The 27712-nt window shown below is 35.2% G+C and overlaps 1 protein-coding gene across 2 annotated transcripts in view; it reads right to left on the reverse strand.

Annotated features, from left to right (window-relative positions):
• Positions 1-27462, reverse strand: part of Mipol1 (mirror-image polydactyly 1) — a 328974-nt gene extending 301512 nt beyond the window's left edge. Inside the window, exon 1 of one of the 2 annotated variants that reach the window (XM_005376900.2) lies at positions 27252-27460. The gene's annotated coding sequence lies outside the window, so the exon portion shown is untranslated. Of the gene's footprint in view, positions 1-27251 lie in introns of both variants that reach the window. The other variant, XM_013510359.1, reaches the window with a different exon arrangement.
• Between the last annotated feature and the right edge of the window lie 250 nt (positions 27463-27712).

Below are 27712 nucleotides of genomic sequence, written 5' to 3' on the forward strand. Positions count from 1 at the left end.
GCTTCTACAGAATTTAAAGGAGGGAACTCTTCAAAACTCACCCTATGAGGTCAGCATTACCCTGCTACGAAAACCAGGTAAGAACACAAACACACACACACACACACACACACACACACACACACACCCTTACAAAAACCAATATGCCTGATGAACACAGATGCAAAAATATGTCAACAAAATACTAGCACATCAAAAACTACACATCATAAGCAACTGGCATTTATTCAAAGAATTCAAGGAAGGTTCAACGTAAGTAAATTAATAAACTGATCAAATTACTACACTAAAAGAAAAATTGTGAATATTTCAATAAATATGGAATAACATTTGACAAAATCCAATGTCTGCATGATGAAAAACCTAAAATTCAGTATAGAAGAGCATACCTTAACACAATAAAGACTACAGATGACAAACGTACAGCCAACATAACAATAAATGGGGGAAAGCTGAAATCTTTTCCTCTAAGATCAGAAACAATACAAAGTTGTCTACCTTTCCCACCCTTATTCAATATAACACTGGAAGTCTTTGCCACAGCAAAAATGCAAGAGAAAGAAATAAATCATACCACACAGAAAAGGGGAAAGGAGGAGGTCAAATGATCCCTGTTTGTAGATGACATGACTTTACATATAAAACCTAAAGATTCCACCAAAAAGTGCTACAAAAAGTAAATAACTTCAAAAAATTGGGGCTGGGGATATAGCTCAGTGGCACAGTCCCTGCTAGGCAAGTATAGGGTCCTGAGTTCAATTCCAGGTACAAAAAAAGCGGGGGGGCAAAAAAATCAAGAAGTACTTCCATTCACAGTAGCTACAAAATAAACTAGGAATGAATTTAAGGAAGTGAATGATCTGTGCAATGAAAGTTACAAAATACTGGTGAAAGAAACTGAAGATACAAACACCAAAGAATTAATATTATTAGAATATGCACACTGTTCAAAGCAATCTATAGATTTAACACAATTCCTAACAAAATGATGACATTCTTCACAGAAACAGAAGGAAAAAAAAAAACACTCCTAAAGTTTACAGACAACTACAAAAGAATGCAAATAGACACTCTTAAAAAAAAAAAAACTGAAGGCATCACAGTACCTGATTTCAAAATACTACAAAATCATAGTATCAAAATATTAATTAATTAATTAATACTGGCATAAAAACTGACACATAGTCCAATGGAAAGGAACAGTGAGCCAGAAATAAGTTAATGTATTTATAGTCACCTGATTTTAAACAAAAGCAGCAAAAACATACACTGGAGAAAGAAAAGTCTCTTTAAAAAATTTTTTTGAGAAAACCACATGTCCATATGCAAAAGAAAAAAACTAAGCCCTTATCTCTCACCATATATATGTCAATTTAAAATCTATCAAAGATTTAAATATAAAACACAAAATGCTGAGTCTATAAAACACAAAATGCTGAGTACTGTTTTATAATATATAATGATAAAAAATTATAAGTACAAGTAATAGTATAAAAATAAGTAAAAATTAAAAGATTATCAATTAAAGATTATTCCACTGATTTTTACAACTAATTTTACTGGTACACTTTAGATACACATAATGATCACTTTCATCATAGGAAATTTGTTACCTGTATATAAAATCTTACTTTTTTTTTTTCCAAATTCCCTCCCCTCCTTTCAACCCCTTTTCCCCTCATTTATAAAAGCTTCACTTCCACTTTTTTTTTTTGTTTTCCCTTCCTTCCTTTTCCCATTCCCCCTCCCTTGTTCCCCTTCCCATCTGAACATTTTCTATTTCCCCGTATTTTCCATATATATACCATTATTTACCCTTTCAGTTATTTACACCAGAAAAACAATGCAATATTTAAGTATGTGTATCTGCTTTATTTCACTTATGAGTATGGTCTCAAGGTGCATCCAATTACTTAGAAATATCTCAAGTTTATCCTTCATTGCAGTGCAGTACTCCATTGTATGAAAAACCACATCCTCCTTATCCATTCATCTATTAGAGACTGTGCTCCTATAAACATGGGTGGGTATATATCACTTTGCTAGGAAGCGTTTAATTCTTTTGGGAAGACACCAAGCAGGGGATTAGCTGGTTCAAATGGAACCTCTAACTTTAATTTTTTGAGTAATCTCCACAATGATTTACACAGTGACTGCAACAACCTACACTCCTACCACAGTGGAGAAAGGCTTCTTTTTCCCCACAGCCTCACCATCATTTGTTATTGGTTGATTTCTTGATAATAGCCATTTTTTTCTGGAGTGAGATGGACGTTTTAATTTTCATCTCTCAAATGACTGGTGATATTAAACATTTTTTATATATTTATTTGTTGTTTGTACTTGTTAATCTGAAAAGTGTCTATTAATCTCAGCTGTTCATTTTTGGATTGGGTCTTTAAATTTGGGCGGTCTCATTTTTATGAGTTCTTTATATATTCTAGATATTAGTCCTTTGTCTGAGGAACAGCTGGCAAAATTTTTTTCCCATTCTGTGGGCTGTCTCTTCACTCTGGTGATGGTTATTTTTTTTCCTATGCAAAACCTTTTTAATAAGATGAGCTCCCAGTTGTAGATTCTTTGTAATATTTCCTGTGCAATTGGGTTTTGTTCATGAAGTCTTTGCGTACACCTCTGTCTTCCAGAGTTCTACCTATTCTATCCTCTAGCCGATTCAGTTTTCCTGTTTTAACTTTCAGTTTTTTAATCCATTTTGATTTAGCTCAGTGCATTGTGAGAGACATGGGTTTAGGTTAATCTTCAGCGTTCCATTGACTCATTAAATAGATGAGGGTTTATAAGGAGTTCTGGTTAAGATCAGAGCTGCCTTAGACTCCCTTATTGAGGAGGAACCAAATTATGTATCACCACAAATTTTTTTTTTTTTTTACCTCATAAGGTAGTTCACGATTCACTACCTGTTCCTAATCAGTAGTTTTTTGCCATGTATTTCCCAGCCATCCTTTTATAATTGGCTTGCAAAATTTTCTACAGTACTCATGTTAAGGAAAAACATTAATACCCCAATGAAAAAGATTTCAGCTACCCAACAGATCATCACTTCCCTCTTCAAGGTAAGTCAATTGTAACTATGTATTTTCGTAAGTATTTTAACATAATTTTACCATTCTGACTATTCTTTTTCCTCACCTATCAACAGATATATTCACCTGTTTATATGTACCAAAGTAGGCATTTACTTGCACTGTGTAATTTGTGTACGGCCAAATTTACTTCGACTTCATCTACTTTCAAAAAGAACCTTGTCAGTTGAGGATTTATTTCATGCTGCCAAAATATTTCTAATTCTAGAGGTCAAATAAATTTGATTTTTATTAAGTTGTGTTAATAAGCCTATAATCATATTGCTCCATCATTCTGCTATGCCTAAAAGGCTGAAAGGTTAAAACTGCATGGCCAGTTTAAAACTGATAAATTCTACTATGATTAAGATATTCTTGAGAGAAGGTATAAAATTAGTGTAGTGAATGTATATACTATTTTATTAGCTCAGTTTGTCAACTTTTAATATAAAGAACCAATGAGACACTAGAAAAAAGTGGAACCTCATAAGATAGCCCAGTAAATACGGAAATAAAAAAGGCTTTCCATACTGCAGCCCATCTCCCCAGAAAAGCATTAAGGTGCATGAGAAAATAAATTTGTTGATGCTTAAAATATTTATTAAATGATAGTATCTGTCAAATTATTATTTCAAAGGGCCCTTTAACAACGATCTATCAAAAATATCAACTAATTTCCCTACCTACCCCTCCCAATTAAACAGTCTTGTTACCTCTTGTTAGTGTGGCTCACTCGTAATTCTCAAGAAATGTGTGTTGAAGTAATAAAATATCACTTTTATAGATAAGGCTTTAAGAGAGGTAACTGACCAGGTTATAATCTCACCACTACTAAACAACAAAACCATTCATTTATTCAACAAATATTTATTATTCTAGATTCTAGATGCTAGAAATAAAAACTAGACCTTCTAACTCCTAGACCACAGTTTTTTTCCATAAAAACACAACACAATCTAACAATCTTCTACCTTTTAAAAACATGAATTTGCTCACATAGGATCCCGGTGGAAAAGGAGAAACTCCTACTGGAAAGGAACAGACTAGTAAACTAAAGCCTCCTGCCCTGCATACCTGAAGAAGAAAATCTTGTTGTAATTATATCTGAAGAGATCAGGGTACCTGGGGGCCAAATTTCTAAAGTTGAGGGGGGAAAAGAAACCATTTCAACAACAAATAATAAAATCTAAAAGAATAAAAAAACATTACATTTACTAAAAATCAAGACTGAAAAGCTATGTAATTTGCTAGGCTGTACCTTTGCAGTCCTTAATGTAGCCTTATTTTCTTCTATTTAAATACCTAGATTAATTTATATAACTTAGTTAAAATCATCTTTTGTAGAGAACTTACAGAATTCCATGCACTTTCTGTCACATACTCATAGGTAAAAGCTTTCTAGTTTTATTCACATCTTCCTTGCCTCTAATTTAATTTTTTGTTGTTGTTGTAGCATTGGTGTTTCAAAGAATTCACTTTGTTTTTCATAAAAATTCTGTTTATAATAACATTTCTATTAGTTTCCATTTAATTAAATTATATAATTATGATCAGCGACAATTAGTATAAACAGATCTTGCAATAAACACAACCAACACTTGGTAAGCATACAAATCAACTTAATTGGTAGAAACAGAAGTATGTACAAAAGATCAATTTACTAGCTCAAGTATTATGCATAGTGTAGGAATCAGTATGTTTACATCAAAAAGAATGTAGAAACAGTAATTCTACAAATTGTTGAATGGAAGCCATGTAATATAACTTTAACTGTATACTGAAAAGAGTTTTACATCTTTTAGTCCTTAAAGCACTCAGTGAAGGTATAAGGATACACAAAGAGAAACTGAACTCTACCAAATATTCAGCTGTACACGTTCCCACAGATGGTTGGTAACATTTTTATATATAAGGAATAAAGTTGTATTTTACCTACAGTAATACAATAACCCAATTATTTAATTGTAATAATGTACTGTTTTACTTAAATGCAATCTAACATTTTCTCAAGACAAATGCCTTTGCTTGTTATGGAAATACTATAGAATACAGCCCCATCTAGTGGAGAAATAGACTAACATTTCCAGAGCTTATTTCAGTCCATTTTACTAATGTTGCAATAAATCTAACAAAACTGACTGAGACCAGTTTTTCATTCACAGCATGTAATTACCCATTATCCAAGTTAACATTCTGACCAGAATTTTTCATTTTATAGTGCTATTTGTGAATACTTGGGATTTTCTCAACATCTAACCAATTTTCCCATAGTAAAACAAATATTGCCATTAAATTTTTCAAAGGCAAAAACTCAGTAAAATAAAATACACAAAAGTTATTTCACGAAGACACATATATGGAGTAATATTCAACATGCATATGCCATAGTTCTCTTCAAAAGTTCTACAGTCCTAACAACAGCAAGGGAGACACATGAAACACAATGTTCCTGAATACTTCTGTGTCTTTTCTTCATTAATAAATGACATAGTAAGAACTTTTCTATTTCAAAAGAAATTGGTGAAAAAAATTGTCATAACAGATTTAGAGATTAATAAAAGTCCCCTTTTTAATGACTACTTTAAAATGACAAAAATTAGTTACATGCATCTTGTAAAATATTTTGAAGTATATAATATATATTATTTCTATATATTATATAATTATAGAAATATATTTATATATTGTTTACATAGTATATTATATATATTACATATTATATAACATATATTATTTATATATATTATGGAATGATTAAAGTAAAATATTGATGTTTCTCATTTTTTCTGGTTAAACATTTAAAATGTACTCTCTCAGCAATTTTCAAGAACACATTATCAATTACAGACATGTTGTGCAATGGAGCTGTTGAATTTATTCCCAACCAAAAAATTTGTATACTTTGACCAAATCTTCACATCACACTGCCCCTCCCAACCAGCACCTGGTAATGAGCATTCACTTCTCTACTTCTGATTCCATCCTTTTTTGTTACACAAAGAAGTGAGACCATGGAGTATTTGTCTTTCTATTACATATATATTTTTAAAACAATGTCAAAATATATTAATCACTGATCTAACTAAACTTCGTAACACTCCACTATTTTTGAATCACGATACAATGTATGTAAATTTGACTCAATAAGAGGCCATTAAAGTATCAAATACTGGACTGAACAGGAATGGTGAGAGCAGATACCCTATTCTCAGCCCTGACATTAGAGGGAATGTTTTCAGTTCTTCTTCATTTAGTATGATTTTGGCTGTGGACATTGTAGCTTTCATCATTTTGAGTTAACATTTTCTATATCTTTTTTATTAGGTTTTTAAAATTTATCATCAAGGATTGGATTGTGTCAAATGTTTTTGCTATTATTATATGATCATGTAATTTTTGATTCTTTTTATATAGTGTGTTTCAATGTATGTACATTGAACCAACCTTGTAATCCTCAGACAAGACAACTTGGTCATGACGTATATATAACCTTTTTAACAATTTGAATTCTGCTTGCAACTTACTACAGACTTTTGCATCTAGCTGATTCAAATATAATGATGTTTAGTTTTCTTTTTTGTTGTTGTTATCAGGTTTTGGTACCAAAGTAACACTGGCTTAATAGAAAGTTTCAGAGCATTTCTTCCCTTTTATTTTTATGGTAAAGTTTGAGGAGTACTGGCATTAGTTCTTATCTAAAGTTCTGGTAAAACCCAGTGGTAAATCCATCCGATCCTGGACTCCTTTTAGTTGGTAGAGATTTTATTACTGCTTCAATTTTAGTGCCTGTTATTGGCCTATTTGCAGTTTTCATATCTTCTTGGTTTGATTTTGTTAAGTGGTATGTATTCACGCTCTCTAACTTATTGGAATATGTTTTCAAAATAGTCTCTTATGATCCTCTGCATTTCCACTGTGTCCATTCTAATTTTTATGTTTTTCATCTCCAATTATCTTGATGCGGCTCTTTTCTTTCCTCTCGTATATTGAACTAAGGGCTTATCAATCTTATTTATCCTTTCAAAAAACCAACTCTGATTCACTGATCCTTTGTATTATTTTTTTAAGTCTCCGTTTCATTGATTTACATTGTAATCTTTATCATTTCTTTGCTTCTACGAGTTTGGGATTTGGATAGTTCTGGTTTTTCTAGGATTTTGAGACATATTAGGATATTTATTTGAGGTTTTTCTGCTTTTGTTATGTAGACACTCACCTTTTGACTATGAACTTTCCTCTTAGAACTGTTTTCATTGCGTCCTGTAGTTTCTGATATAGTGTATTTCTGGTGTCACTGGATTCTAGGAATTTTAAATTTTCTTCCTTAGCAACCCAAATGTCCATCCACTGAGGATTGGAAAAAAAAATTGTGGTACTTTTATATAATGGAATATTACTCAGCTATAAAGATAAACTCGAGGCTTTTATAGGTAAATGGTCACAACTAGAAACCACACTCATGAGTGAAACAAATCAGACCTGCATGTGTAAACATATTGTCTCACTAGTGTAAGAACCTAAAAGAGTGAATAAAAACTAGGAGGTATGACAGACATTGTAAAACGAAAGGAAAATGCTCAAAAGTAAAGGGCAACTGCGGTGTGGGAAAAGAGAAGGGAAAGAAGGGGAAATTATGTATGTATACACAGGACTGGAGTTTGGGAAAAGGGAAAGAAGGGGAAATTATGTATGTATGTATACACAAGATAGCTAACATAGTTGTACTACTGTTTCTATTGCTTTATTGAAAGGAACAGTTAATAATTACTTGTTTGATCAATATTGCATTTCTCTATTTGTTTTCCTGAGAAACCACTTTAAAGATATCAATATGTAAGACAACAACCATTGTTAATTTCCTACAACTTTGTCCGTAACTCTGTATAGTCTGTATTGTTCTTATGCTATTTTGTAAATGGATATCTGTTTGTTAATGTTTTCCTTCTTTTATTTTTAAAATAAATTTTAAAAATTTCTTCCTTGATTTCTTCCATGATCAATTGATAATTCAAATGCATGTGTTTGTGTAATTGTTTTTGCTGTTGGTTTCTAGTTTTGCTCCACTGTAATCTAAGATGCAGCAGATTGTATCAATTATTTTGTATTTACTGATACGTGCTTTATGGTCTCAAATACGGCCTATTGGGATAAAGTTTATGGAGAGCCAAAAAGAATGTATATTCTGGTGTTGACGGATAAAACAACACTCTGTAGGTATCTTTAAAATCCATTTGATCCATAGTGTGATTTAATTCTGCTGTTTCTTTGTTGACTTTCTGTCTGCTTGACATACCCACTGTATGTAAAAGAGTGGATAAAAAGCAGCCAATATGATTGTAGCAGAGTTAATCTCTCTTTTTTAAGTAGTTTGTTTAATGAAATTGGGTACAATGACATTTGGCATATATATATATACAGTTACTATCCCTTGTTTGTGAATGGTCCTCTTTATCCACAAGTAGTGACCTTTGTTTGTCCCTTCTGACTAGTTCTGCTTTGCAGTTAACTTTGTCAGAAATCAGAATGGCTACTTCCTACTTTTGGACTCCAGCTGAGGGAATATTATTTTCTATCCTTTCACTTTCAGAGTATGTGTGTGTGTGTGTGTGTGTGTGTGTGTGTGGTTTTCTGGGGGGTGGTGGTTTCTGGTTTGTTTGTTTTTTTTTTGAGGGGTGATATTTATGTAGTGAGTTTCTTGTGAACAACATATAGTTGGAATTTTATTTTTGATCTATTCTGCCAGTTTTTGGCTTTTGATTGATAGCATTTACATTACGTGTTGTTACTGACAGGTCTTTACAGATTTCTGTCATTATGTGTTGCCTTATTTTCCTTTCCTTTAGTTGTTTCCAAGTGAGACTTAGTCTTTCCTTTGAACGTCTGTGTGATGCTGAACTTAATTCTGTTTAGGATTCTCTTGAGTATTTTCTCCAGTGCTGCTTCAATGGTCACACATTTTTTAGGTTCTCTTTATTGTGGAAGGTCTTTATTATGCCATCAATTTTAAAGAATAATTCTGTAAGACACAGTAAACTGGAAATTACTTTCAACCATAAAAAAGAATGAATTTGAGACATTTCTAGGAAAATGATGAAATGTGACCATCATACAAAGTGAAAAATTCAGAAGGTTAAATACATGATTTCTCTCATACAAAAAACACAAAAATAAACTAAACAGTAAAATAATGACAGATATTTTGGAGTTGGGGAAAGGATCAGGAGAAGAAGGGGTAGGGTATAAAGCAGGAAAGAGGGGACTGAAAATGAAGAAGATATGCTAATATATATATACCCAAAATTAATGGAAAGTTTATGCAATGCAAACATATACCATTAAAAAAATAAGGATACACACAAAGAAGCCCACTAAAATCAATTATCACCATAAGCAGCTATATAATAGCTTAGCACAAACAGATTTCTCTTCCTAAAAGCTTTATTTCCATTTTCACATCAACTCAATACAGAACTGGTGTGTATTTCTTTGTGTTGTTGACATAATTTCACTAATATTAATTAGTCTACTACTCTTCAAATTACTTCATATGAATAAGCTTTTAATATATCAACCTTTTAACAATGCACTCATTTGTATTTCTAGCGTCATTTAAGCACAGTAGAAGAGTGCAGTGTATATATTCAAATGAACTATCAAATGTAAAGCTTTTCAGTGCAACTCATGGCTTATTTTCAAACAGTAACATTTCCAATCCTCACTTTTTTTTATTGGTGAGGGTTCTTATTCTATCAAATCAATTTGTTTTTAACATGCTTTTGAGCGTCTTGAGAGGCTAATTAACACTAAAGAGTTTGATACAATGTACTTATTTTGAAAAAGTGATTTTTATATTATTTCAGACCCTCTAACTTGAGGAGAGAGGGTGAAGATAGTGTCAGTGGTTAGGAAAAAGAATATACTTTTTAAAGCAAAAATCTCAGGCCAAGGTAACTAAACACAAAGTGTTCGCCTATCCTCTGGGTCACTTGCAGATAATCAAAGTTGGCCTTTCAAAATTGTTATTAACAATCTAGGAAGAAAGTGAATTTTTGCTTACAAAGGCAAGAAACAAAACTGTTTTCTCTGTTAACATTAGGTTGGAATTTTTTCCCTAAGGACATTTTATCCAGAAATAAGGAAGGCTTCCAGTTTCTCTGAACTACAAAAGGTTGATGGCTCTCTCCCCCAACATCAGCACAGAACAAAAGGAGTCACTGACCTGAGAAACCAACCAAAACCTTCAAGAAATCCAAGTGTCAGATGTCTTGAAATAGGACTGAGGGAGAGGAGAACTAAAGCCTTGGGTGAAAAACAGACACAGTGATGCCAAAGGAATGGGTTAAGAGAAATATGTCCCCTCTGTTGCCTTAGGAAAATTCTTGTCTGTCCCATCAGCACATAAGCCAGCAGCAACAGTCCAGGTGACAAGTGCTATAAGAAAATGTTAAGACAGGAAAAAAATCTTACTGGGGCAATGAAGAGATGTGATCTAACCATCATTCACTTTTCCACCCTTTTATCTTCCAAATTCAAGAATGGCTGGATTATAACCATAGCAGTTCATGTCCCTGAAACCAGGAAAATGCCACTTTCTAGGCTTCATTAGATTGGGTCATTGAGCTGTAGCCAAAGCAGCACTGGTAGATGTAATACAAAGCACCTTCAAAATTCTCCTTTAAATGCACTGGATGAGATCCTTTGTCCTTCTCTTTCCCTCCTGCAACAACTTTGAAAACTCTGTGATTGATATAGTGGGATCCAGGTTGCAGATGGACTTTTGGAAAGTGACTGGATAATAGGGGCTCTAACTTTGTAAGTGAATTAATACACTGATGGCATTATTGGGAGGTATGGAAACTGGTCTGGCCTAATTGAAGGAGATGATCATGGGGGCAAGACCTTTGGGGCTATATCAGTACCTGACCCCTTCCTCTATAGGTTTTTCACCCTTTCTGCTTCCTGGATGCCATGAAATGAGCAGCTTCCCACCACCATTGCTTTTAACTATGCCTGCGTACAGGCCTAAAATCAATGGAGCTGGCAGAACATGGAATAAAAGTTCCAAAATCATGAACGAAAATAAATCTTTATTCTTTGAGTTGTTATCTTAGGTGACAAAAAGCTAACAGAGTATTATGGTTTACATCTGGTTGTCTCCCCAGAGCCTCATGTGCTCATAGCACGTCTTCTGAAAGAGAACTGAATCATAGGGGCATTATAGCTAAATGTGATGTTAAGAAGTGAGGCCTGGTTGGAAAAGGCGGGTCATTGGGAGCATGGTCTGGAAGTATCTCCCTTCCTGGTTTCTCTCTTCACTCTCTGCTTCCTAGCCACCATGAGGTGAGTGGATTTACTTTCATCATGCCCCTCTGCCATGCTTTCCTGCCTTAGAGTCAGCCAACTATAGACTAAAAGGTGAGCCAAAGTAATCTCCTTTAAAATTGCAAAAGGGAAAAGACACTGCCCAAATAGGAAGGAGCAACTGGGATGAAGGAGGGGAGAGAAAAAAGAAAAGAACAAACGAAGAGGAAAAAATATGTATATGTATACACAGGATAGCTAGGATAATTGTACTACTATCTGTTGGTTTATTGAAAGGAACTGTTAATGTGTAATTGTTTGCTCAGTCTTGCATGCCTATATTTGGTTAGATGTGCAACCATTTTGAACATGACATTAGATAATATAACAACCATTGTTATATTGATAACCTATCAGCACATTGTGAAATTCTGTATCACTTTTAATGTTTTTTATGCTGTTTTCTTTATGTATTTGTTTTTGCTATTTTGGTTTTTTTTAATGAAAAACAAAATTTATATGTGTATATATAAGGATAGCTGGAATAGGTGCACTGCTGTTGTCTGTTTTATTGAAAGGAACAAATGCTTAAAACTTTCCTTTTTCTTGACCAATTTTGTATGCTTAAATCTGGTAATCAGAATGACTGATCTGAAAACAATAATATGCAGTATAAGAACCGCTGTTGAAATCCTACCATCTTGTATGGTGAAGCTCTGCATCATTTCCAATGTTGTTTTGTTTTATTGGTACAGTCTTTGGTTGTTTGATCAATCTCACATTCTTATGTCTGGTGGACTGAGCAACTTCACTGAAGATAACAGTATGTAATGTAATAACCACTGTTAATTCCTATCATTTTGTTTTGGGGTCATGCATCATTTTTGTTGTTTTTGTGTTGTTTTGATTTTGTCTTCATTGTTGTTTTGTTAGTTTTTTTAAATTTTTAAAATAAAAAATAAATAAATTGTAGCTGTCACATACTGTGTTCCAGCAACGACAAAGTGACTAAAACACACTGAAGACTGCATCACAGGGAACTATGATCTCTGCTGTGGTTTGGATATGCCATGAGAATAAACAAGCTACTGCTACATAACTTACTAGTAATCATTTGATGAAATATCTTTAAATAAGACCATAATTGTAAATGGTTAACATATAGTACATAGGCATTTAAAGATGTTATGAGGTTTTAATTTAAGATTAAAACTAATAACATGCATACAATAAAGACAATAGAAATTAAGATGCTGAAATCCTAAACCCAGACATTCTTATCAGTGAAGAATCAGAAAGAAATTCTGACAGCAAATTTTTGTACATGTATTTCCTAAGCTGCAGTTCACTTACTCAAATGAATTAGAATAATCTTGCCCACTGTGCCAGCTCATGCCACTGAATAAAATGTTCTTCTTTGGGATATCATAAGCTATAACACACAGTTTCTGCAGCTCCCATGCTGGCAGTAAGCTGTCTGACATAAATTAAGAAAATTGCTTCAATTTACATTAACTTTAAAAGATAATAAAAATATTAAAGTACTATTTAGCTTTAAGACATACTCTTTTTAAAAAAGGTCTCTCAATACTTCAGAAAAAAATTAAAAATAATTTAAATGTTTACTTTTGTTTAGGTTTTATGCATATGGTTCAGACAATGCAAAACAGCATTTAAACACTGATATGTAAATATCTATAAGAAATCATGATTCAAATACTATTCAAGGAAGTAATAATGCAAATTGTTTTCTAATAATGTGATGAATACTTATATGGTTTTGCCTGTGTCTTAACATAAAATACAGGATCTTAGGTCACACTTGATATTTTCTAAAATCCAAGTGTTTAGAATAAGCAAATAATAGGATGCACACAAAATGGAAATATCCCACAAATTCTGCTTTTCTAGCTATGTATTACTTAGGGTAGTAAAGCACAATAAAAAAGCACACAAATACTAATAAAAATAAAGCAAGGCTGGCCATATTAATATGAAAGTAAAATAAATAACATCACAGAAACTAAAAATGTAAACTAAAGGGTATGATTCACTAATCAGACATAAGAAATCATATAACCATGTAAACACTTAACAGTGGAGCATCAAATACTTAGGGCACGAACTCATAAGAGGAGAAACAGACAAGTCTATAACTACAGTTAGAAACTTCACCAAATCTCAGTGAGCAGGAAAGTAAGCATTCAGAAAATCAGTTACTTTATGTAAGACTTAATACCATCAATAACAAACCCCAGAGCTTAATAGGCTGCTATGAATCCACAACTCAACCTTTGGGCTTCAGTATTGATTTTTGCATTGTTCACTTTTAATAAGAATCCTGACAGTTTACAGAGCATTTCCAATCCTGGTGATCACCCTGGGCTGCCATCAGCAAGAATCCTTCCCAGTGGGTTTAACTAGAATCCCCATTCCCTTAATTTCAGCAACTGACCTCCACTTTGCTTCTTAGAGGTAAAGTCCTACTTGTCCTTGCTTCATTAAGAATTGAGTATGGCTCTATGCTGACATTTCTTTTTTTCCTACTGCAATATTTTCTGAATAAAAACCTGCTCTTACTACCCTAACCACTGCCAAGTTGGCTTTCTTTAATATCCATCAACTTGATCTGACATTTATGGAAAATTTCACCCAACAGTGGTAGAACACATGATCTCTCCAAGTGAGCATGGACCATTTACCAAAATAAACCATACCCTGCACCATCAAACAGACCTCAACACATATATAAGAACTAAAATCACAAAAAGAATATCATCTTACCACAACAGAAATAAATTCATAATTAGTTATAGACAGATATTTGGAAAATCTATGGGCAACTCTAAACTACCAATAGTTCAAACAGAAAATCAAAAAGGAAATCTTAAAATATTTGAACAAAGTAAAAACAGAAACAATACATCAAAATTTGTGGGATACAGTTAGGTCAGTTCTTTGAGGGAAATCCATAGTAGTAAATGTATACACTGAAAAAGGAAAAAGGCCATTTTGGCATATATTTTAGCACCCACCTTAAAAAAATTAAGAAAAAACCCAAATCACATAGAAATAAGGAAACAATAAAGAAGAAAAACCAGTGAAATTGAAAATGTAAAATTAACATACAAAACTAATAAAGCCAAAAGCAAGATTTTAGAAAAGATGCCTGAAAACTGAACTTCTTGACAAATTACAAATAAAGAAGACAAAAATTACCAAAATCAAGAGAGAAAAAGAATGCCAAAAGATGCTACAGACATTTAAAAATCAGAACATATAAGTACCTCCCTTATCTGAAGAGGACTTGTTCCAAGACCCCCAGTGGAAACCAGAGATACTAAGTACTGAGCCTCATATATGTTTTTCCCTTATATATATATGGTTGATACATTGTGTCAACTTGAGGAGGAGTCTAGAAGCTTAACTAAGTAATTCAGCAATTCTACATCCTGAGGTGAAAAGGGTATGCCCTTGCTGTTGTTCTAGGATGTTGTTCACTGTGTCAACTTGAGAAGTTTAGAAGCTTAACTATGTGACTCAGCAGGGACCCAGGGTCCTTACTTTGTATTTATCCTGAACCTGTGCAAGAGGAGGGCACTGAGATGGTGTGGGCATAGGTGGATAGTGGACATACAATATAAGGAGAGAAAGGAGGCTTGCTCCCCTCCCCCTTTTGCTCTTGTTGATTTTGCTGTTTGCTGCTGTCATGAACTGTTGCCCTCTGCCATGTGCCACTCTGCCTTGGAGACAGCTGATTATAGACTGAAACTTCAACAAACTATGAGCTAAATAAACTTTTCCTTCCTTAATTCTGGGCATCAGGTATTTTGTCTCAGCAACAAGAGAAAAGTAATGAAAACATTATGTAAAGTTTAATTTAAAAATGAGGTATATTCAATCCAAAACTTATGCACTGCTGACCTCTGAACTTTTCCACTTAACATTTTCTGACTGCAGTTAACAAAGAGACAGTGAAACTGTAGATACAGAAGCAATGGAAAGCTAACTATATTACAAACAATTTCAAAATTATTTATCAGTGCTAACTCAGTAAGAGACAGAAAGCCAGAATTATTTTTTAATCAATTAACAAATTGAATTCATACTTCAAAAACCTTTCTAATTGTCTTGGTTACTTTTCTCTCATTGCTGAGACAAAATACCTGATGCCCAAAATTAAGGAAGGAAAGGTTTATTTAGCTCACAGTTTGTGGAGGTTTCAGTCTGTACCTGGCTGGCTCCAAGGCCAGGTGGCACATGGCAGAGGCCAACAGTTCATGGTGGCTAAACAGCAAAGCGACAAAAGCAAAAGGGAGGAGTGGAGGCAAGCAGCCTCTTTTTCTCCCTTACATATGCAAACTACCCACCCCAGAGGCAGGTGTAGCACTCACATCCATAATCCCAGCATTGGACCACACATAAATCAATCATAAATCTAGAAGCCCACCCCATGACTGCATGAGGATTTGGGGAGGCATGCAGACACAAACCATAACACTAATAAAGACAACTTCAAGCCCAGAGATTATAAAAGCTCTTAAATCACCTTTATTTCCTGGAAACTTCCTTTCTTAGAGGCTCATCTCAGATGTGGACAGATTGATCTCCAGGCCAGCCATACAAGCATCCCCCTCTTAGGATATTATTTCACTGTATTTCTGGGCTGTGTTTACCATTTCCTATAATCTAGGCCTTATTTCACTTCTTTATTGTGCTAGAGCACAACTTTTATAAAACTTCTGAGACTTCTAGTATAAAAAGCCTTTCATCTGCCTTCAATGATTATTGAATAGACATTGGCTTGGGAGTTAAAAAGTCTTGTCCTTGAAAACTGAAATCAATGCAACACTGTCTTTTAACAGCCAATATATTATCAAGAGGATGCTACTTGGGCCTGGTAGCCCCCAGCAAGTCTGAGCCCAACTCTGGCAACACAAGTTTTCCAATGGGAGGATACATGATCAGATATAGAAGACAGGATTGCAGTTACCCATCTTAAAAAGAAAGATTTCTTAAAAAGGAACAATGAAAGTCAATCCAACAGCTGCTAGGTGATGCAAAGAAGAATAACATAAGATTGATCAATGAAAAAGCAGGAGATAGTACAAACAATATTAAAAACAAATCTTTCAGAGAAGTAATGGTTGAAAACTTTCCAAGCAGGGAAAAATAATGTGACACACAGTAAGTAAGGCATATAGATCTCTAATTAACCATGATCAAAAGACATATAATAATTAATAATACAGATTCAACATACAAATAGAATATTAAAAACTGGTAGAGGGAAAGAAACAAGTTACCTATACAGAAAAGCCCACAGAATCACAGCAGACTTCTCAACACAAACACTGAAGTCAAGGACAGCTTAGAATGAAGTATTTCAAACCCTTAAAGAAAACAACCTCCAACCCAGTTTGATGTACCCCAAAAAACTATCCTTCAAAACTGATGGAGAAATAAAATACTTCCATGACAAAGAACAATTGAAGAAATTCATGACTACCAAACCAGCATGCCAAAATGTTCTAAAGGAAAATATTCTAGAAAGAGATAACAAAGACTACAACATCATGAACCCCAACAAAATGTATTCACCAGGCAAAGCAAACCATTAAACACAGGGGTGGGAGGACAAATAACAGGAAAATGACATGACATGGATAAGTCAATATATCTCAGTTATAACAATCAATGTTAATGGTCTCAATTCACCAATCAAATGAAACAGACTGGCAGAATAGATCAAAAAGCAAGATCCAACAATATGCTGCATACAAGGAGCATATTTAATGCAAAAAGAAATTCACTGACTGAAGGTCAAAGGATGGAACACAATATTTCATGTGGCAGGAACCTCCCAAAAAAATCAGGGTTAGCTATTCTGTTTGCAGGCAAAGTGGATTTCAAGTCAAGACTGGTAAGAGAGACAAAGAAGGTCATTACATCCTTGTAAAGGGATGAGATAACAATCATAAATATACATACACCAAATACCAACACATCCAACTATATAAAACAAATGTTAATGGACAAGAAAAAATCAAATAAGCATGAATACAATTATAATGGGGGAACTCAATACCACACTGTCACACACAGATAAAGTAGACAAAAAAATCAGCACAGAAATATCACAACTGAACCAAACTTTTGAACAAATGAACTTTTCAGATGTTTAAAGTGTTCCACTTCACATCAGAGTACATATTCTTTTTAGCAGTGCATAGGACATGTTTCAAAATAGATTACATACTAGCTCCTACAACATGCTTAAGTAAATTCAAAAAATTAAATTACTCCATGCATTTTATCAGAACACAGCAAAATGAAACTGGAAATCCATGGCAAAGGAAACCAAAAACACTTCATAAACATATGGAAATAAAGTAACACTCACCTGAACAACTAAAGGGTCACAGATGAAATCAAAGAAGAAATTAGACAGCTTCTACAATTAAACAATAATGCCAATACAACATATCAGAACATTTTATGGGACAAAATGAAAGCAGTCATATAGAAAATTTATAGAGAATTCTCATATCAGAAATACAGAGTGAGATCAAATAAACAACCTAATGTTGAACATCCAGCTTACTGAAAAAAAAAAAAAAAAAAAAAGAGCAAGTCAAGCCCAAAGCTCACACAAGGGAATAAATTAACAACATCAGAGCAGAAATTAATGCAAAGGAGACTAAGAAAACAATACACAGCATCAATGAGTAAAAAGTTGATTCTTTGAAAAATTAAATAAAACTGACAAACCCTTAGTTAACCTTACCAAAAAAAGGAAATACTAAAATCCATGCAATTAAGAATAAAAAGGTAAAATCACAATATATCCTGTAGAAATCCAGATCATGAATACCTATTTTGAGAGCTTATATTCTAATAAGACAGCAAGCACAGAAGAAATGGACAGATTCCTAGATATATATGAATTACCCAAGCTGAATCAAGAGGATATACAAATTCTAAATAAATCACTATCAGTCAATGAAATTTAAGATATAATTAAAAACCTACCAACAAAGAAAAGGCCCTGATAGATTCACTGATTAATTCCACAAGAAATTTAGAGAAGACCTTATACCACTACTTCTCAAACTCTTTAATGAAATTGAAAGGGAAGCAATACTCCCAAATTCATTCCTGGAAACAAGCATTACCCTAATACCAAAACCGAGAAGGATACAACCAAAAAAGAACTACAGGCCAATCTCCTTAATAAACATTGATGCAAAATTATTCAATGAGATATGAGCCAACGGGTATCAGAATACAGCAAATTATGAAGAAGATTATACACCATCACCAAGTAGGATGCATCCAAGAGATGCAGGGATGGATCAATAAATGCAAATGTAATATACTGTATTAACAGAGCAAAGGACAAAAAATATACGATCACCTCAATAGATGCCGAAAGAGCATTTGACAAAGTCCAACACATTCAGGATAAAAACCCTACAGAAAATTGGAACAGATCGTCTTTACCTTAATCTGATAAAAACCATCTATGAGGCCAGGGATATAACTCAGTGGCACAGCACCTACCTGGCAGATAGAAGGTCGTGAGTTTGATTCCCAGTTTAAAAAAAAAAATCTATGACAAACCAACAGCCAACGTAATACTAAATGGACAAAAACTGAAAGCTTTCACTCAAGTCAGGAACAATACAAGGATATCCACTGTCACCACTCCTATTCAATATAGTACTGGAAACATTAGCTGGAGCAATGAGACAAGAGAAAGAAATAAAAGGGATAATAGGAAGAGAAGAAATTAAATTGTCATTATTTGTGGATGACACAATGCACTACATAGAATTCCCAAAAAAACTCCACCAAATTCAGTAGTGTAGCTAGATACAAAGTAAACACTCAAATATCAATTGCATTTCAGTACGAAAATAACAAACTCACAGGGAAATTAGGTAAACAACATCCAAAGAAATGAAATACCTAGGAATCAATCTAACAAAGGAAGTAAAGGACCTTTGTATTGAAAACTACAGTACTCTGCAAAATGAGATTGAAGAGGATATCAAAAAATGGAGAGCTATCCCTGTCCATGGGTAGGAAAAACCAACATACTACAAAATGGCCATACTCTCAAAATTATTATACTGATTTAATGTAATTTTGATGAAAATACCAGTAGCTATCTTACAGAATTCGAGAAAACAATCTTAAAAATCATCAGAAGAGACTCAGAATAGCAAAAACAATTCTAGGCAACAAAGGCAAAAGCAGGAGGCATCACAGTCCCTGGCTTAAAATCATATCGCAAAGCTACTGTAATGAAAACTGCACGGTACTGGAAAGAAAACAGACCATTGGCTCTACGGAACAGATCAGAAGGCAGAAACTACTTCAAACCTATTTAGCTACCTTACCTTGACATAGGAGCCAAACACTTTCACTGAAAGATAGACTCTTTAATAAATGGTGCTGGGAAAACTGGCTTTCCACATGCTAAGATTAAAACAAGCTGCATATCTTTCACCATGTGCTAAATTAAAATTGAAATGGATCAAAGATCTAAATATTAAAACAGAAATAACTTTCTGCAAGATAGAATATGTAGAACTCTGGAAAACATAGGTATAGGCAGACATGAACAAAACCTCAATCACACAGAAAATATCACAAAAAAATCAAAAACTGGGATCTAATCTTACTAAAAAGGTTTGGCATAGCAAAAGAAACTACCAACAGAGTGAAGAGACAACCCAGAGTTGGAAAAAAAACTTTCTAGCTATTCTTCAAAGGACTAACATCTAGAATATATAAAGAACACAAAAAATGTGGTTCCTCCAAATTTCAAGACCCAATCCAAAAATGGGCACCTGAGATGAATACACACTTCTTAGATGAAGCACAAATGGCAAATGAATATATGAAAAATGTTCAACATTATTGGTCATTCAAGAGATGCAAATTAAAACAACATTGAAACTCCATCTCACTCTAGAAAGAATGGCTATTATCAAGAAATCAATCAATAATAAATGCTGGTCAGGTTGTGGGGGAAAGGAACCCTTTTCCAATATTGGTAGGATGGCAGACTGGTACAACCACTGTGGAAATCAGTGTAAAGAGTCCTCAAAAAACTAAAACTAGAGGTTCCATTTGAACAAGCTATTCCCCTTCTTGGTATCCTCCTGTCTTACTTACTTTTCTCTTTTTGCTAGGACAAAATACCTGACATCCAAAGTTAAAGGGGGAAAGATTTAGCTCACAGTCTTTAGAGGTTTTATTCCATCATCAGCTGGCTCCAAGGCAAGGTGGCACACAGCAGAGGACAACTGTCCATGGTGGCCGAAGACAGCAAAAACAAGCAAGGGAAGGGAAGGACAACCTCTTTCTGCCCCTTATAATGTATGCAGACTACCCACTGTAGCCAGGTGTAGCACTCACACTCTTAATCCCAGCATTGGACCATGAATTAATCACACATTGTAGACTCAGCCACCTTGAAAAAGCCCTATGACCACATGAGGCTTTGGGAGGATGTCTAGACATAAGCCATAACACTTCCCAAGAGAATTAAAAGCATCATTCCGCAGCAACATATATACACCTATGTTTATAGCAGCACAATTTGTAAAAGCTAAATCTTGGAAATATCACAAATGCCCATAATGATGAATGGATAAAGAAGATGTGGCTTTTTTTATACAACAGAGTACTACTCTTCCATAAACAAGGATAAACTTGAGACATTTATAGGTAAATGGATGCACCTTGAGACCATACTCTTAAATGAAATAAAACCAACACACGTTTAAATACCACATTGTACCTCTGGTGTGATAAACTGAAAGTGTAAATGAGGACCAAAATGTATAATAGATAATAGGAAATGGTAAGAAAATGCTCAAATGAGCAGGAGAACAAGGGACAGAGAAGGGAAAAAGGAAAAAACAGACAAGAAATAAAAGAGAATAGTAGGCAAAACGGAAACAAAGCCTTTATATATTAATAACGAGGGGAAGAGGAGTTCAAGAGAGGCAAAGGGAATGGGAAAAAAAGCAGCAAGATATATCATGTACAGGTACAAATATCTCATGATGAATGTTATCATTATGTATACCTAAGTATACCAATAGAATCTTAAGAAGGATTTATGCAACATATTCAGTTGTGGTGTTGATGGTGGTTTTCTCTCTCTGTCTCTTTCTGTCTGAAAATATTTAGGATTTTCTTCAGTCTCAGAGTTAACAACTTTTATAAATATGTGCCAATGGGCAGGTTTTCATTTTTTAATCAAACATTCTTAGTAAGAGCAAAAGAATACTGTACATTTGGTTTTTACTAAAATTTGTTTTGGTTTAAGGTGGAAGAATTTAAGGTATATTTCATTGTCATCTTTTTATCTATATTGACTAAATGAGTTTATAATAAACATTTATAATTTTATGAAAACAATGTAATTAAAAATTATAATGTCCCTAAAATGTCACAACTTCACATGCACTAACTTGGGTCCACAGCTCTACTTCAAGAAACCTATGCTGTGGCAAAGATGCAAAGAAGTATGTATGAGAATATAAACTGTAGTGTTGCTTACAACATCAAAAAGTAAGAAGAACACAAGTATCTATCAGTACACATGTAAGGAAATACAAAACGAAAAGACAGAAAAGATGTAGTGCAGGATGCTTTAGTTTCTATAAGAACTATTAGAAGAATGGTAATATATAAAATATAAAGGAATGCAGTGACTAGATTACCAAAATCTCCCACTGGAAATTTTTTTCAATCCAATTCTATGCAGACAGTAACCAAAGGCAGATTGACATAGCTCTATCAAAATAGAAAAAGGAAAAGATTAGAAAAGACTCAGGAAACATGACAATGAAAACAGAGCATCACTAGAGATACAAAGGAAAAGTTTTGATTTATAGGAAACCTTGCTGTCTTTATTACTTTTCTCACTGCTGAGAAAAAATACCTGACACCCAAAGTGAAAGGAGGAAAGGTGTATCGTAAGGTTTACTGTAAGTCAGTTGGTAGAGGTTTCAGTCCATAGCTGGTTCCAAGGAAGGGTGGCATGGAACAGGGGCATTGCAGAGGAGACACAGTCATTGGCAAAGCAGGACAGGCAGAAGGCAGCAAGCAGCAAGCAATAGCAGAAGCCATCTTTCTGTCCTTTACATTCCATCTAGGCTACCTGCCCATAGCACTTACACCCAGGGTGACGTACATTTAGTCCCAGCATCACACACTTAACCTTAGCATCACACATTCTAGATCCAGCCTCCTCTGAAAAGACCCACCTATGACCACATAGGTTTGGGGGAACACCTAGACACAAGCTGTAAGGGAGATCAATCTTAAGGTTATATGTTTTGAATGATATGATCTCAAAATAAATAAATAAAACACTGACAGAACTACAGAGTGAAAGAGATTTAACACACAGGAAATTGTCAGTACAGTAATTATCATACAAGCACATTAGGATAAACCTATACACATACACATACAACTCATTAAGGAAAGAATTTAATAACATTAACAAAATTCACTTAATACACAAAGCAGTGTACCCATTATATGAATAATCTCTCCTATACATGTATTATGGTTTGTGTCTGGGTGTCCCCTCAAAGCCTCATGTGGTCATGGGGCAGGCTTTTAGAGTTTGATTGATTATGGGTATGAGAGCTACACCCACCCTGGGATGGACAGTTTTCATATGTAAGGGAGAGGAAGAGGCTGCTTGCCGCCATTCCTCCCTTTTGTGCTTGTTGCTTTTGCTGTGTTGCGCCACCTTAAATGGTTGCCCTCTGCCATGTGCCATCCTGCCTTGTTGCCAACCGAGTATGGACTGAAACCTCCACAAACTGTAAGCTAAATAAACCTTTCCTTCCTAAATTTTGGGCGTTGGATATTTTGTCCCAGCAATGAGAAAAGAGTAACCAAGACAACATGCATACACACACAGAGAACATTTTTCTTAAATAACCATATGCAAATCAAGTACTAAAAAGTTTCAATGTCATTCAAATCAAAATATTGTGATGGTAGTTACATGGGTGCTTTTCATTTATTTATTAAGTTATTCATATATATTTTACATTCTTTTATTTCTGTGTATTATATTTTATAATAAAAGTTTAAAAAATTAATTGATTTATATCATTTATTTACATATACATTTATTTTTTTCAGTTCTTCAAGACTTGTTCCATAGCAGCAAAATCTTCAGATAAAAACTGAAGAGGAGAAGTTGGTACGCTTTGATAAGAAACAATAAGGCAAGATTCAGAAGTAAGGGTTTTAGCAAAATAAACCCTTTGCCTATGAATAACTTTCAAAACTTAAATCCAGAAAATTCTCAGGGTAATATTTATGCAGAAATCAAATCATCCTAATGCAGAACTGCAAATAACAGAAGTATGCTACAAGTCTTATACATCCCAAACACTATAAAATCTAAATTAATAATGCTTTAGATACTGGAAACATCAGAACCAGTGGTCCTCCTGCCAATGGCCAAAAGTAGTTCTATAGTACATCTGTCCCATCAGTGATCCATTTTATGAAATACCAAACCAACTAATCCTTTGAACTAACCATTTTATATTGCCAGCTTAGACATAAAAACAAATACCTACCAATTAAACTACCGAAAAAGAGATTTTTAAAAAGATATTTATGGTTAGATGGTTAAAATGTAATATTTCAGAAAACAAAATAACACATCCTCAAGCATATTTAAAATGATACAGTCCAAATGTGTAGCACATGCCAGTATTCCTAGCTAACTGAGAAGATTACCTGAGCCTGCAAGTTGTTGGACAACATAGAGACCTTGTTTCTTTAAGAAAGAAAAAAGAACAGAAAAAAATGAAAGAACAAAGAATAAAGTCATACAAAGAGCGGGAAGCTATATTCTTAAAAACTTCCTAATGACCTATTTTATTGAATTTTTTTTCTGAAATAAGAGCAATGTCTTAGTTTTCTCTTGCTGCCTAACACATTATCTTATCCAGAATTTCTATGTAAGAAAACCTTAAGGACTGTAATTCCTTCATGGAAAAAAGTGGGGTCTGTCTTAAATCTGTGTTTGCTAACAATTAAGGACATCTAAAACACTCAATTATCCACATCAAAGAAAGTACCAAGTTAGCCGGGCATGGTGGTGCATGCCTGTAATTCCAGTACTCAGAAGGCTGAGGCAGGAGTATCATTGTGAGTTAAGACCAGCCTGGGCTACAGAGTGAGCTCAAGGCCAGCCTGAACTGCATAGCAAGACCCTGTCTCAAAAAGACCAAAAAAAAAAAAAAGGTAGCAAATTGATGGAGATCACCTCCAAGTCTCTCATTAGTACCCATCTAAATATATACTAAGTTCACTTGTATAATCCGCCTAAAAATAGAAGGTGTTAACTGAAAGTGTTAACTGAGATAGTACTGAAGAAAACATTTGGTGATACTACGTAAAGTTCAGAGTAAGAGCAGGTGAGTATTTAGGAGAGAGGACCTCCATCCTGGGCAAGGCATCACAGTTGAGTTTCCAGGCCCAAGCCACTGACTACTGCCTCTCACATTATGAAAATACTCCATCAAAGATGAAAAGGCAATCAAGCCATCTCAAGATAAACAGTTCACAAGACAATCTCTCTCTCAAAGTATTGCAAAAAAGTACATTATACTTTTTTATACTTTTTACCTCCATTTCTGTACAGCCTGTGAGTTAAGAATGCTTTTCACATTTTTAAGGATTGGAAAGAGATGGTGGCAGGAAGGTAATTAAAAACAGAAGGAAAGAAGAAAAGAATATGTAATAGACTGTTTTACACTTGTGAAATCTAAAAACAAACTGGTAGTCCTTGCTTTAGGACTGTGCACAGTACTATGCTAAATGAAACTCCACAAAGTAAGGTCTGCCTAAATTTACTGTCTGGACTCCTGCAGAAACAGAGGGTACACAAACGGTAAGTATTGAAGAGATGTTCAATAACACTAGTTATTAAGGAAGCTAAGGGGAAACCCCAATATGGTATCACCCTAAACACATTTGAGTGGCTAAAATGAAAGAGAGAATGTGAAGTGTTACAAAGCATGTGGAGGAAACAAAATTATCATACACTGCTAGTGGAAATGCAAGTTAACACAATCAATTTGAAACACTTTATGGTAGTATATAGCACAAATATATATCTGCATAGCCTGTAACACAGCCATTTCACTAGTAGAATATACCCCATAGAAATGTATACATAACTTAATGAAAGTATTTATAAAACCCTACTGGTAATACTTATAAATACTAAAGTTCATAGCCAAAATACTGGGTGTAACAATGAGAATTAACAAACTAATCTTATATAACTGGTATAAATCTCACAAATACAATACCAACGTCAAACCCAGAGATCTGTATACTGTATGCCTCTTTCAATATAAACTCATTAATAGGTAAAAGTCATTGATAATGTTATAAGTCGAGATAACAATTACCTTTAGAAACCCAGCACAAAGTATGGCTTATGGGACGCAAGTGTTTTCAGGTGCTTTCTTGATCTGCATACTGGATTCATGTGTATGCACACTTCGCAAAAATTCAATGAACTATGCGAAACTACATTGAAGATATCAATATGTAATACAATAAGCATTGTTAATTCCCTACCACTCTGTAACTCTGTAATGTCTGTACTGATCCTATGCTATTTTGTAAAATGTTGTCGGTCTGTTAGTATTTTCCTCCTTTTATTTCTAAAATAAAAAAAAATTCAATGAACTGTACCCATATGATGCAGGCACTTTATTGTGTGTCTGTTATGCTTCTCAATTAATACAAGAGGAAGATTTCTATAAACCCTGTGCCCTTGAAGGAAAGCTGTGTACATCTCCTTTTCACTTTTGTGATTTGCTATCATTACTTTTCTCCAGTAAGGTAACTTAATTCTTACTACCTCGCATACAAAAGTCAGCTTTGTTTCAATTAAGTTTATTGATATTAATGCATTGTATGCAGTGATTATGTACTGTCACTTTAGGACCAATCTGAGATCCCAAGGAGAAACTCTGCTAACACAGTATCTTGTGCTAGTATGTTAACGCTATCCGTGGAAGAAAGAAAAAAAACAAAAAACAAAAAACCCTCCTTGAAATGTACGTAGTTTTGTTTTGGCTTACATCTGTCTACTGCCACTGCGACTTAACTTGCACAAAATGCCCAAAGGAGCTTTTGAAGAAGCCTGCTCTCGTGGAAAGTTGTTTGTTTGTACCATCCTTGTCTAATCTTGTGACGCGGTATCTCGAGCTATCTTGTGTTTGTCCAGCTCCTGCCATCCACACAGTTTACAGTACTCCGCAAACACTGCTGGGGAGTGTCCTCTTCCAGTCAGAGAAATGTGGGCCCTGGGACTGGGGCGCTGTGAACCGGAACACTTCGGACAGTGTCTGTCTACAGAAGAAACACTGCACGCTCGCTCACGCAAGGGTGAGAACCGAAACGTAAAACAGCAAGCGAAGGGCGCAAAGTTGATCAGGGCTGGAGCCACAACTGGAACCCTGCAACGAGCCGGGACTAAAGGGAAAAACAAACAAAACCCTACACTTTTAAACAAATATTCAGCTGTTAAACTCTTCTTACAGCAAAGAGATGACGATGCCAGACCCTGGCCCGGAAGCGCGGTCTGTGCCCTGAGGACCCCGCGGCGCTGACCTGCGAGGGTGCCCGTCCGTCACCCCCGGCCACGCGGGGCCGGCACTCTCTGGGGCCGTGCCGCGGCCGCTCCGCCTTCTCCGAGGAGCGCGGCCGGAAATCCCGAGGCTGGTCTATGCCCGCTGCTCTCCTCCTGAGGTCGCCCAAAGCCCCCACCTTCCTCCCGTTTACCTGGGACGCGCCTGGCACCGCCCCGAGCGGACTCTGCGCGCTCGCCCGGAGTTTCTCAGGCCCGAGGCGCCGCCACCGCGTCAGCCAATCGCCGCCCGCTCGGAGCCTCCGGCGGGCACGCGCGTGCCCAAAGGACGGCGCGCGGCGGGGCGCGGACGCGAGCGAGGGGGGAGTTGCCGCAAGCCCCGCGCGACGGCCCGCTAGGAGCAGGGGCGGCGCACTCCGGGCATGCGCAAACCGCAAGGGCTGGACGCGGGCGGGGCCGCGGGCGAAGGAGGGAATTTGGAAAGTCCTCCGGGAGCGGGGGAGGGGAAGGCTGCGAACTGTGGTTGTGGGTCCGGGACGACGGGTGCATCCCAGAAGAGCAAAACGTGAACGGGCAACACCTGATGTGGTTAGAAGAGGGAAAAAGCGTGATTTGAAAAGAGTCTTGTGGGCTTCACCTTAACGTGTGAGTCTCC

Source organism: Chinchilla lanigera, unplaced genomic scaffold (assembly GCF_000276665.1).
Source record: "Chinchilla lanigera isolate Chin_1 unplaced genomic scaffold, ChiLan1.0 scaffold00008, whole genome shotgun sequence".
Classification (NCBI taxonomy): domain Eukaryota; kingdom Metazoa; phylum Chordata; class Mammalia; order Rodentia; family Chinchillidae; genus Chinchilla; species Chinchilla lanigera.